The 12657-nt window shown below is 39.7% G+C and overlaps 1 long non-coding RNA gene across 1 annotated transcript in view; it reads right to left on the reverse strand.

Moving 5' to 3' along the window:
- The window catches only part of LOC127465215 (uncharacterized), a 32934-nt gene extending 20800 nt beyond the window's left edge, over positions 1 to 12134 (reverse strand). The window contains exons 1-2 of the long non-coding RNA XR_007901946.1: positions 12073 to 12134; positions 10713 to 10802 (exon numbers count right to left, since the gene is read on the reverse strand). This is a non-coding gene — a long non-coding RNA (uncharacterized LOC127465215). The remainder of the gene's footprint in view (positions 1 to 10712; positions 10803 to 12072) is intronic.
- Between the last annotated feature and the right edge of the window lie 523 nt (positions 12135 to 12657).

Genomic DNA, 12657 nt, shown 5'->3' on the forward strand with positions numbered 1-12657 from the left:
TGTAGTGCAATGGGAACCAGAATGCATTATTGAGAGACACATTCAACCTTGATCACAATATTTCTGTTGATTAAGAACTTTTCACATCAACTATATTGCTGAAGTGCTCAAATACCATCATTCCCAGCAGATGACTAGTACAACTTTTCCTACTTTTACAACTGCATGTACCTAATTGCACCCTTATGTGGTACACTGACAGTAGCTGATAAAATATTCTGTATCCCAGCATGGGCAAATACAGCCTTCGATTAATTCATAGCTGGTTACTACATCCAGCTACAGTAACAACAACTTGAAAGGTGTAAACACATGAAGAGATGATTAAAATGAAGAGCCAAAAATGTGATCAGAGAACTTAAAATCAGCCTTGTTGAGATCACAACATTGTTGAAGTAGTTTGTTTTATTCTGTACCTTAAACAATAAGTTGAGATGCTTGATGAATCTGTTTGTGATACAAGATGCAAATGCTGGACAAAAGACATTTTGCAGCATTGCCGTTATTGATATTGCAAGGATCAGTGTTCAGCTGTAGAAATCAGAAAAATTCAACTCCTTAATAAGGTGGAAATGCTTACCAATAAACAGATTTGAGCAGTATAGGTTATATTTTTAAAAGAGACATTTTTTATGCAGTTTAAAGCCAATAGCCCTTGTCCTGTCACTATCTACCCATGTAAAAAGTCCCTCTCCTTCCTTTTTATAAACCCTTTAAGGCTACAGTGAGGTCTCCCCAAAGCTTTCTGTTCCCCAGGCTAAACAATTCTCTTAGCCTGCTTTCGTAGGAGAGGTGCTCCATCCCTCTGACAATTTTGAGGCACTCATCTGGACTTACTCTGACAGGTCCATGTCTATTCTGCCCTTGTGAGACCCCACCTGGAGTACTGCATCTAAGTCTGGGTTCTCAGCACAAGAAACAGGGGGAGAATCACCTCCCTCGACCTGCTGGCCACACTACTTTTGATGCAGCCCAGGATGTAGTTGGCTTTCTGAGCTGCAAGCACACACTTGACTCCTGTCCAGCTTTTCATTCACAAGAAGCCCCAAAGTCCCTCTCCACAGGGCTGCTCTCAATGAGTTCTTCTCCTAGTCTAGACTCAAGTCTGGGATTGCCCCAACCCAGGTACAACACCTTGCACTTGGCCTTGCTGAAATTCATGAAGGTTCTCCTGGGCCCACTTCTCAACCTTGTTCAGGTCTCTCTAGATGGCATCCCTCCAGATGACACACCTTTAAGAGTGTCAACTGCACCACTCAGCTTTCTTCCCATTGCAGATGCATCGGTCATAAATCAGACTCATCTATTCACTATTTGTAACACAAACCTTTTGAAGACTGAATTATCTGGCTTAGCTAGAAAAAGGCTTGGGGCTTCAGTTAAGGAAGTTGATCAACTTGAATATCTTCTGAATGCATAGGTCAAACAATCCGAGTTAATTGCACCTACTGGCCCTAAATTCAGCATCTACCTCCAAATTTCTTCCTATCTATGCAAATTGAACATCTCACACCACTATAAAGCATCGTTTTCAGCCCTTTGTTTATTCTTACAGCTTTTATCTAAATCTTCTGCAACTTCTTAATAACCCTGTTGAATCGTTGACACCAAATTTGGCACAGTATCTTTATGATGTTTTCACTCCTATCTGTAGCAGCAAGTTAATGTCTTTGCTGCTGGTTTACAGTTTAAGTGCTACTGAGAAAAAAAAAAATCCACTAAGCATTTTCTAACTGGCAGATGCCATGAAATGAAAGGTTTATACAACCTTCAGCAGGGAGAAAAGCGTAGTTCATTATCTGCTCAAAGCCAATGCCCGAAAATACCTGATATGGAGAAATAATAAACTCAAAGGGAAAAAAACCAGGAAGAAAATCAGAGTGAAGACCTACCCAGTAGGAACAGTCTTACCGATGAGAAACCAGGGAACAAGATTGTGTTTAACACAGAGTGGAAAACTTGCCATTTACATATTAATAAAAGCACTAGGTAAAGTCTGGTAAACAAGATGTGTATAATGAAAGACCTCATAAAAAGGGACCAGAACTGAGAGATTTTGGGTAATGTGTCAATCCACGGAGTAAAGTAGAATGCCAAATCTGAAATGCAGTGCTTTGAAAGTTATGGATATGCGATAGGTGACAGATGACAATGTTCTGGTAAGACTGAGCAAGCAGTCCAAAGAAAGGATCTTTTTGTGTTTGACAGGTTTCAGTCTGTAACCAAACTTAACAGAAAATTAATATTATCACAATTCTGAGTAGTCCTGAAGGTAAACTGAATTAAGGAAGGGGGATGGTATAACATGATAATTCAGTTGTTTGATAGCTAAATTCCTGTTTTCCCAAAGGTCTACAAGACTTGAAGCTGGCCAGAAATGTGAAGGACAATAAAAAGAGTTTTTTCAAATATCTTAATGGCAGTAGGCAGAGAGTATTGGTCCATTACAGAATGAGGATGGTCACCTCATAAACAGGGACAGACATAAGGCAAAGGTGTTGAATGCTTTCTTTGCCTCTGTCTTCAGATAATGGACCAAGGGGGTCTCAGTGCTCTGAGCTGGAGGACCATGACTGAGAGAATGATCAGCTCCCAGTTGACCCTGAAATTGTGTGGGATCTGATCTCCAGCTGTATCCCTATAAATCTCTGGGGCCTGATGGGACTCAACCAAGAATCCACAAAGAGCTGCTGATGTCATCACAAAAGCTCTCAATGATTTTTCAGTGGTCTTGGGAATCCAGAGAAGTCCCAGTTGACTGGGAGCTGGTGAATGTTGACCTGATTTTCAAGAACAGCAAGAAGGAGGACCACAGAAACTACAAGCCTGTCAGTCTCACTTCAGTACCTGGTAAAGTTATGGAGAGATTATTTTGGGAGGTATTGAAAAACACCTGAAAGACAATGTTGTCATTGGTCACAGCCAGCATGGCCTCATGAGAGGAAAGTCCTCTTTATCCAACCTGATTTCCTTTTATGATGAGGTAACCCACCTAGCTGATCAAGGGAAGCCAGCTGATGGCATCTTTTCATGTTTCAGTAAAGCTTTCGATCCTGTCTCTCACAGGATCCTTCTGGACAAAATTTCCAGCACACAGCTGGACAAACACATCATCCAGTGGGTGAGCAATTGGCTCACAGGTCAAGCACGGAGGGTAATAGTGAATGGGGTAGCATTAGACTGGTGACCTGTCACTAATGGGGTTCCACAGGGCTCCATCTTGGGCCCTGTGTTCTTCAACATCTTCATAAATGACTTGGATGCAGGACTGGAAGGGATACTAAGCAAGTTTGCAGATGACACAAAACTGAGAGGAGTTGTTGACTCCCTCGAAGGCAGGGAGGTCCTCCAGAGAGACCTCCACAAATCAGAGGACTGGGCAATCACCAACCATATGAAGTTTAACAAGGAAAAGTGCTGGATTCTGCACGTGGGATGGGGCAACTCTGGCTGTTTGTACAGACTGGGGAATGAGATGCTGGAAAACAGTGCTGCAGAAAGGGACCTGGATATCCAGGTCAATGGCAAGTTGAATGCAAGTCAGCAGTGCCCTGGCAGCCAGGAGGGCCAACTGTGTCCTGGGGGGTATCAGGCAAAGCATCAGCAGCCACCTGAGGGAGGGGATTGTCTCTCTCTGCTCTGCACTGGTGTGGCCTCACCTAGAATATTGTGTGCAGCTTTGGTCACTGCAGTATAAGAAAGATATTAAGGTGTTTCAGTGTCCAAAGGAGAGCAATGAAAATGGTGAAGGGCCTTGAGAGGAAGCCGTAAAGAGCAGCTGAGATCACTTGGTCTGTTCAACCTGGAGGAGACTGAGGGGAGACCTCATCCCAGTCTACAACTTCCTCTTGTGGGGAAAAGGAGGGGCAGGCACTGATCTCTTCTCTGTGGTGACCAGTGACAGAACCTGAGGGAACGGCCTGAAGTTGTGTTAGGGGAGGTTTAGGTTGGATGTTAGAAAAACGTTCTTCACCCAGAGGGTGGTTGGGCACTGAAACAGGCTCTCCTGGGAAATGGTTACAGTGCCAATCTGTGTTCCAAGAAACATTTGGACAACACTCTCAGGCACATGGTGTGAATCTTGGGGATTGTCCTGTGCAGGGCCAGTAATTGGACTTGATGATCCTTGTGAGTCCCTTCCAACTCGGCGTATTCTGTGACTCTGTGAAAATTTGATAAATCAGTTCCTTCTGGGCAGCCTAATTCCTGCAGCATCTCTGAAATTCTGCAACCAAATTACTCCCAGTCTTTCTGAAGAAATGTACTTCTGTGTTTTGGGACATTTTCATTCCTGTGAGCAATACTTCCAAAAAATTCTGGTATCAGAAAGAATACAACACGCTTTATGGTGCTTTGGTTCTCCAGCAGTGGGTGTTTACAGAGACCTAATGCCGGTGGCTAATTTGACTTTTTGCTAAAAGCCTGCTGAGCTGGAATTACATTCCAAACATCTTGATTGTTTGCAATATTGCAGAGCAATATAATAATATCTTGGCAGAATAATAAAAAAACAGCTGTATCTGCCAGCATACAGAAGAGCATGCCGCTGTCCAGAAGACACAAGGAGTCCAGGATCTCCCAAGTTGATGCCATACCTGTAATGTTCACTTGTTTGTGTAGCCTTGGGAAGACAAACTACTCTCTCTGTCTTTCAATTGCATTCACCTGAGGCAATTCATAACAGGGAAAACTGACACACTCCAGCACTACCCCAGTGTATTGTAGTAAGTAAGAAAGTTTGAGATAATGTCTTTTATTTCCTCCTTCTCTGTCCCTGCACGGTCTTCACTGCTGTCACACAGCAGGACTGGTAGCATGTTGAGAGAAGAGAGTACTTTGCTTGTTGTGCTGCTACTACAGACAGCAATGAGGAGGGACAGATGGAATGTATATTGAGTTTGCATATCTGTGTAATGTCAGGTATTGAAATCAACAGGGAGCTTGTTCCATGGTTGTAAACATGGCTCTTTGAACTTTCTTTGGCAGTACTTGTTCCTGAGAGTGAAGTATGACTATGCCCTGTAGTACTTCAGATCTTGATCTCATTCCACTGCCAAATAAACTCATCAGAACTACCTTTGTGTGCCTGTGCTCTGGCCCAGCACCATGTCTGTGGAATGTCTCAGCGCATCTGTTCACGTACAGAATACAAAGTGCAGGTCCAGAACTATGGAGAAGCAGAATTTAAATATGAAGGTCTTGCTGACCTAATGATTCCACTTATGCTAAGGTAACCCTTACAGCTAGTGAACATAGAAACTAGATAGACTTGCTAAGATCTTTTCAAACTAACTGTATTTAACAGGTGCAGTCTTTCTTCATGAAGTATGCCATCTGAATAGTCCTCCATCGCAATGGCAAGATACCATCAAAAAGGACTCATTTTATTCTACAAACCTATTTGCAATTAAAACATTCAGCAAAAGAAAACATGCCTTCTGGTTTTTTTCCTTTCTTCTCCCACAAAAATAGTAATCTGGTAGACAATAAGGAATCTTTCTTCCATCTATTTTTCTTTGCCAGTGATTACTAAAGCCAAAGAAATACGTTTTCCATTTGAATTCAGAGTAGTTATAAATGTGATAAAGTATTTTAAAAGATTTGGCTATCAAGCAACAATTCAATGATCTTTGTGCCTGAATTCTTTCTAACCACTCCAAAATGTGCTACCCTAGTAGCTTTCAAGGATTAATAAGAGAATAATACTGTTCATATGTACATGGATATAAATGCATCATTAATTACATAAACTTCTGGCTGAAAAATTAATACTGTCTTCTCTCTGAAGTCAATTATATATAAACAAGGTAACAAGTAAATGTTGGTTATAGCAGACTAGGGATTCTGGTGCACTATAAATCATAAAAAGCAAAGACTTAGAAGTTTATTTCCAACTAGATATTACAATATTCACTCAGAGTACAATTAGGAAAATATATCAGGAGCAGAAAATTCAACAATCTGCTTTTTTGGATGTGGCACTTTATGTGCTTAGGCACCGATTTCCTCAAGAAAAGAAAATATATATTCCTAATAGATAAATAATGAAGGAGATTGTAGTGTTGCACCAGTTCTTGAAAGGAAAATTGCTAAGAATTTTAAGGAGGTCTGTGACAAATCAACTGGCTGTGTGACTCTTCTTTCCTGTTTTTTTCACCTATTAATTACATTAAATCATAACTGTGTCAATCAGGACAGCCAAACTGGGCTGGTATGCACCAGCTTAAATTCAGAGTATTCTGTAATCTTACATTCTTTCATGAGCAATTGCTTCATTTGCTACAGGAATACCTTCACCCCTAAGATACACTTTTAAAAGTTTTTCTTTTACCATCAGTGTAGTAGCAACAGTGAAGAATTTGTGTGATACAAACATTCCACAGCCCATTATCACTGGAAAAAAAGATCATGGACAGATTTTGAAAGGTTTCCCAGAACAAAAAGATTGAGCTGTTACCTATTGAGTACATAGTGTTTCATGAGATTTCACCATTTATTTCAGTAGTCCCGTGGATGTCATTGGCACTGAAAAATTATACCTGAACTGTATCTTCCTTTTAATCTGTCTATGCAGTGTTCTGAAGACTTATTTATTTAAGATAACATATTTAAAATTAAACAAAATAAATTAAATTGACAGGCCTATTAAAAGACAAATACTATCTTAATAAGAGTCTCTGGTTCATGAAAATTCCATGCCTTCACATGTCAGCCCTGAGAGCATCTATGCTTTTGCTGGTGGCTGGTTTCCCTTAGGGTGCTGCCATTCCCGGGCACCCTGCTCTCCCCTTTTACACAGAATGATTCTGCTGAGGCTGATACCAGAAAGTACTTTGTGGTGGTTCTATATCTAGTAGCCACACATAAGAAAAAAACCTGCCGTCCCAACAATTTTTGTCCAAACTCTAAATTAAGCAGTAGTAAGCTTTTAACAGGCCACATACCAGGCTGAAGAAGAGCCAAGCTCTCCAATATCTGCTAGCTGCACTGCTTCTTCATTTGCCACAATATCAAGACTGTGAACCGCATAGTAGAAAAGATTTGCGTGTCACCTCTCCCACTGTTTTACTCTGCAAGCTCTTCAAACATTGAAAAGAAAACATAAGAGTTTTGCCTTACAAGGGCAAAGTGAAGAAAAAAATTATGCTCGTGCAGACTCTTGGATTTTTGTTGAAACAAGCCCTGCAGCCCTGGGCCCAGTCCCAGATACAAGTCTCAGGAAAAGCTTTCTTGGAAGGAATCCTCTGGAACAGCTACTGTCCCCGACAGATGTGCCAGTGCCAACACAGCAACCAGAGACCCAGTTTCCATAGTGATTGCAAACTTTGTTCATGGTCTTCCTTCTTCAGTGGCAATAAGCAGGCACTGACTTGCTCGATATCAATGCAATGTGCATATAAGTCTATGTGCAGCAGTCTAGTCTACTCAGAGAAGAAAAAAAAAAATTTCTCTTATCTCTCTCTCTCAATGTACTGCTATTTTAAGAGCCATACTATTACTGGCTTTTTTCTTATTTCAGGCTTGTAATGACACCCAGCACTTTCAAAAGCTGCAAAATAAGGTGACCTTAATGTTAAGTGTCACAAACAGTAACAACAGAAAAAATGTGTTGAAAATCTAAATACCATTGTGCATTTAAGTAATAATATTGCAGTTAATCAAAAGCTGTTACTGCAACATCTTACAAGCTACTGCAAGACATTACAGTATTCATTGCCCGTGTGTGGTTAGTCCAGTTGCAGGTTTATTTTTCTGTAATGCTCACTAAATGTTATCAAATGTGGCTTGATCTTTTAGATTTGCTATCTCATCTCTCTCTATGCCTAATCTCCCTTCCCCTTTCTTCTCTTTCTCTTTAATTTGTATGCACATGGTTATATGTGTGCTGTTTCAAAGACCTGTACCAAATTAGTTGAGGCAGGGTCATGCATATCAACAGGATTATTTGGATTTTGAAGAATGATCCACAGTGAATACTGTTCTCACCCTAGGTTAGAACATAGATGTTAGAATTGAAAACTATAAAACATGGCAAGTGATGCTAGGAGATGACAAAATATAGACATGATACAAATAATAATGGAAATTGTTTATTTGCAAATTTTGCATAATCTGAAACTGAAAACACCTGTGGTATTGCCTAATTCTATTTGAATTGATAGGAAGCATGGATGGTTTTCTAGTGCTTGAGTGTTTAAGGATAATCTGTAGACATAATAATCAGTTTTGTTTTGAAGAGAATCACAGTATCTTGTATTTTAGTCCTGTTGATCTGTATTTGGTATACAGCTGTATCAAAATCCTTTAGGTTTTTATTCAGTTTATGTTTCAGATAAAGGCTTTTGAGTTTCAGGAGACAGATTTTCTGATCTGATGTTTGAGGTGTGAAATATGGAAAAATCAAGAACTTCAGATGTTCCCAGGATACATGTGTGTAAGATGACGTGCAGGCAAGTACTGCACATCAGCAGTATCTTCCGAGTTTCTATGTTGGTGTTTGGAAGGAAAGTAGCTGCTCACAGTGCCAACATCTCCTCCAAAGTCCACTCTCAGAGGCAAACACCAAAGGGCCTCTCAAATTCACCTGCTTCCTGGGGTTTACCAGCAGGTAACCAAATTATCCACAGGATATTTGGCATAGCAGGTGCCAAAATATCCACAGGAGACCCCACAGAAAGCCAGCTGGGGACTCCAGTGGGATGATTTGATGACTCTGGAGAGTTTCTGCATGTTGTCCTTGAGAGTTCACTTTTCAGTTCCCTTCCTGGGCAGACGGTGAATTTGACTATGACAGCCACTAAGTGCATGAGGGAGAAGATACCAAAAGGGATTGTGTATCAACAAAGTCAGAAAGAAGCTGAGAAAAGTGTTGACAGCCACAAACATCTTAATTTCCTTTATTCCTGCTTCTAATATCTAGTTCAGGTACAGATATTTGCACTTGCAAAATGGAAAGTTCTGCTGCAAGCTGGGAAATCATTCATTGGAAGTAAAAGGGGAAGAAAAAGAATGGCTTTGTGGGTGATAAAATAACTCCGATCTGTGCTCTGTGACTCTGAAAACAACCCCCCAAACCTGCAATCTTAAAGTGTGAGGTAAATATTTTCCAGAGCAATAGAGAAGGATTAATGCTTTAGTGTAAATTTTTGTAAAACCTCATTTAGACATTATTCACCTTTAAGAAACATTTTCTCCATCTGGAACAGGTGCATGGAGAGACTGTGAAGATAGAAAGGAGAATAAAAACCTATTGTGCACAAGAGAATAGAAGTGCTTAACTTTTTTCACTCAACAAAATGAAGTCTGAGAGGAGATACTATAGCAGTCTGTAAATATTTCTGGGGGTAAACGTTAATGAAAGAGGGGAGGTCAGTGTTAACACAAATTGATATGTCTGCAAATTGGCTATGAATTTTAGACTGGAATAGCAAAAGACTCTAAAAACCAAAGGCTAAACAAGAAAATATGTATTGGTTGGTCCAAAAAATATTTTTTTCCTTAAATTAAAAGACCATAACAAGCTCTGTGACAGCTTTCAGTGTCATGGTGTGAGAGAGCCCTGCTGCTATACAAGATTTTCCTTTGAAATCCTTCAAAAAGCAGATTTTGACCCTTTATGTGTGCCTCTAGTGTCAAGCTGCTGAAAGAAGTGCATTCATTTGAAATTAAATTCAGATTAAAAATCAGTTATCTTGCCCAGGATTCATTTCATTAAGGATTTGTACATAGGAATTACCATCCTATGTAATTACCATTACCGACGTCTAGACTTGCAACCCTGTATAGCAAAGCATCTTCTAAGCTGTAATCAAATGGAGTAGGAGTCCTCTTGATTTCAACCTTTAATTACATAATCACATGTTTTGGTTCACAAACTAGTGTTGTTTTGGTTCAAATGTCATTCCTTCCAGTACGTTGTTTCTTCAGAGTATCTCTTTCACTTTTTCTTACAGTAATAAATAAAATAATAATGTATTATGTAAACATATCACCAGCATGGCAAAGAAGACATTTACTTACTCATAGCATCTGCATCTGCCTTGTATAAAAATCACTCAGTGTAGCTGGAAACTTCCTTTTGCACTAAAGACCGATATTGCCCTAAGCTTTAACTCAGCTGATATTTACTGTGTTGGCTGATGTTAATGGCAAAGCCAAGAATAAATTAATCAGTGGACCTCTTTTACCAATTCATCACACTACAACTTATTCAATTTCATTAATGATTTACTTAATCACTTGGGGACTTTCCTTCTTATAATAGTGGTATGAAAAAGCCAAACCTAAAAATTAGTTCATAAAGATATTTACAAATTTTTCAGCCTGTACCAATTAAAAAAAAAAAACCAAAACCAAACAAATAAAACCACTCCAAAACAAACAATCAAAAAACGCCACTCAAATCTACAAACTGAGCCCAACTTACTCCTCTGAAACCTTGCAATTCATCTAGGAAAACTATGACACTGCCTTGAGATCTGATTTTTGCCAAAATGATAGTCTAAACACAACATGACCATTTTATATTTCAGCAAAAGAGAGACAAGTAGATGAGGTGCAGGCCATTTTGCTGAAGTGGGGCTGCAATGAGCCCTTTCTCTGTCCTGCACCATGCAGGGTGTACAGGCAACATGCTCCACAGCCCAGGGTTGGGCTCCAGGCACAGCACTGCCCCTTGCAGCTGGGGCTGTGGGTTTGACCAGCTCACCTACCTGCACTGCCTTCTCCCATGCTTCCAGTTCCAGATGGGCAGGTTCATTTTCGTTTAGAGAGTCTCTCCATGCCTGTTCCCTGGGAGGCACCTGGAAGCACAGTGTGGGAAAGCATCCTCATTTCAGTAACTGGAAAAGTCCTTCCTCATCCTCAGACTGTCTGCTAGCTTGCACATAGAACAGCTTTTAACAACATAAACCAGTTGTATTTTTTATTTTAAAACCACGTTGAGATTCTGACACTGCAGGAGTCCAGGAGTGAGCCCTAGCATATATACAGTTGAAATGTTTATCTGTCCAAAGTACACGCAGATATTGCCAGCTGTTACTGTGAGGTAGATATATTAATGCAAACTGATGGGGAGCTATTTTGCAGCACACTCACACTCTAGAAATGGATCTATTTCAGGTATAGGTTAGGTGGCATACTAACACTGAAGAATTCCTTTTACATGTAAAACTGCCTGTCTAGCTCAGCTTCTTTAGGCTTGCAAAAGCTGTTACAAAAACCAGGGCAGACAATTGCCACAGCCTTTATTTAATCCACATACTGACAAGCCCTCAGTCTCAGTGAAATAAAACTTTGCCAAAATTTTTACAAATCAGGATATGGGGGCATTGAGAAGATGCAGTTTTCCTTGCAGGTTTGGACTTCCATGTTGTTATCAAGAAGCTTTGAACTGTAAATTGAAAATGAATGGATTCACGTTCCTCAAATTTGCCATATTATACCCAGAAAGATTTCAGTCTGTAAATTTTTCCAGTTCAAATGTAGAAACAGAATATCACAGTACTATTGCACAGTATAAAGATGAAATGTTGTACATCAACATTTAGTCATTAAAAATATACAGCATATAAAAATAGTAACACACTATAAAAATCAGAAGCTTAAAAGGCAAATGGAAATTAAAAATAAACACAAGATTAAACTACATTATCATTGTTTCATAGGAATTGGTACAGAAGTCAGAAAGACTGGTAGCATCTTCTAGATTTGAGAAAAAAAGCCTGAATTTTCAACATTGAGAAATAGAGATAAGACTTTCTAAACATAAATTTGCCTCTAAAAGCACTACTACAGGAATACTTCATTACGGTTTTTAGAGGCAATAATAATACATCCGAATATCATTCAGGAATAAGGTTGTGGTGGGAAAAAAACAACATTGAAATAATCCTACGACAATATCTTCAGTCATCATAGAGGAATATGGAATAATGTCAAGTATCCAGAGCTATATTGTTATTAGATGTGGGTTTTCAAACAAAACAGTCAATTTGCTTTGACAATGCCTGCTGTTTTTTCTCCCTATTTTTTCTATAATAAAAAACCCACCCTAAATCAAGAGATTTGTACCTTTACCACAAGCCTTGTCTGTTCCTTAGGATCACAGTAGAAAGCTCTTATTTCATCCCTTAATGCAGACTCAACAGCCTCTTTGTCAGGGTTGCCAAATTCTCAATAATGATTTTCTTGGCTCCTTGTAGCCTGATAATGCTGGAAGAGGTCACTTTACAATTACAAGTTAGGAAAACAAACCTGGCAGTATAGTACTCGCATGCAAGGCTCAATGTGCAACCGAGCCCCTGTTCACTTTTGCAAAAGAGTAATAATGTATGTCATTGTATGATAGCAAGCATCTTCATCCCACTGCAATTTTGGAGACAGGAAGAAGCTTAAGAGGTGGGAGGAGAGGGCAGAGGGAAAGTGTCCTGCTTTTTGTGGCTTGAGGCAGGCTTGATTAGTCCCATCCTGCAATGAATGAACATTGACTGTAACAACAGCCTGTTGCCCTCCCAAAAAGTAGCTTTAAACAGGCAACTTTGCCAAGTCACTGCTGAAGATGTAGTAGATGAATGGAGCTCTGAGATAGTAGAAAAGTAAACAGCTTGTTGAAGGAAAAACAGAAGATGGATACTCTCCAAAAGACACAGATCACAT

The sequence above is a fragment of the Manacus candei genome, unplaced genomic scaffold (assembly GCF_025592945.1).
Source record: "Manacus candei isolate 608988 ecotype Guabito, Panama unplaced genomic scaffold, ASM2559294v1 h1tg000008l, whole genome shotgun sequence".
NCBI classification, from domain to species: domain Eukaryota; kingdom Metazoa; phylum Chordata; class Aves; order Passeriformes; family Pipridae; genus Manacus; species Manacus candei.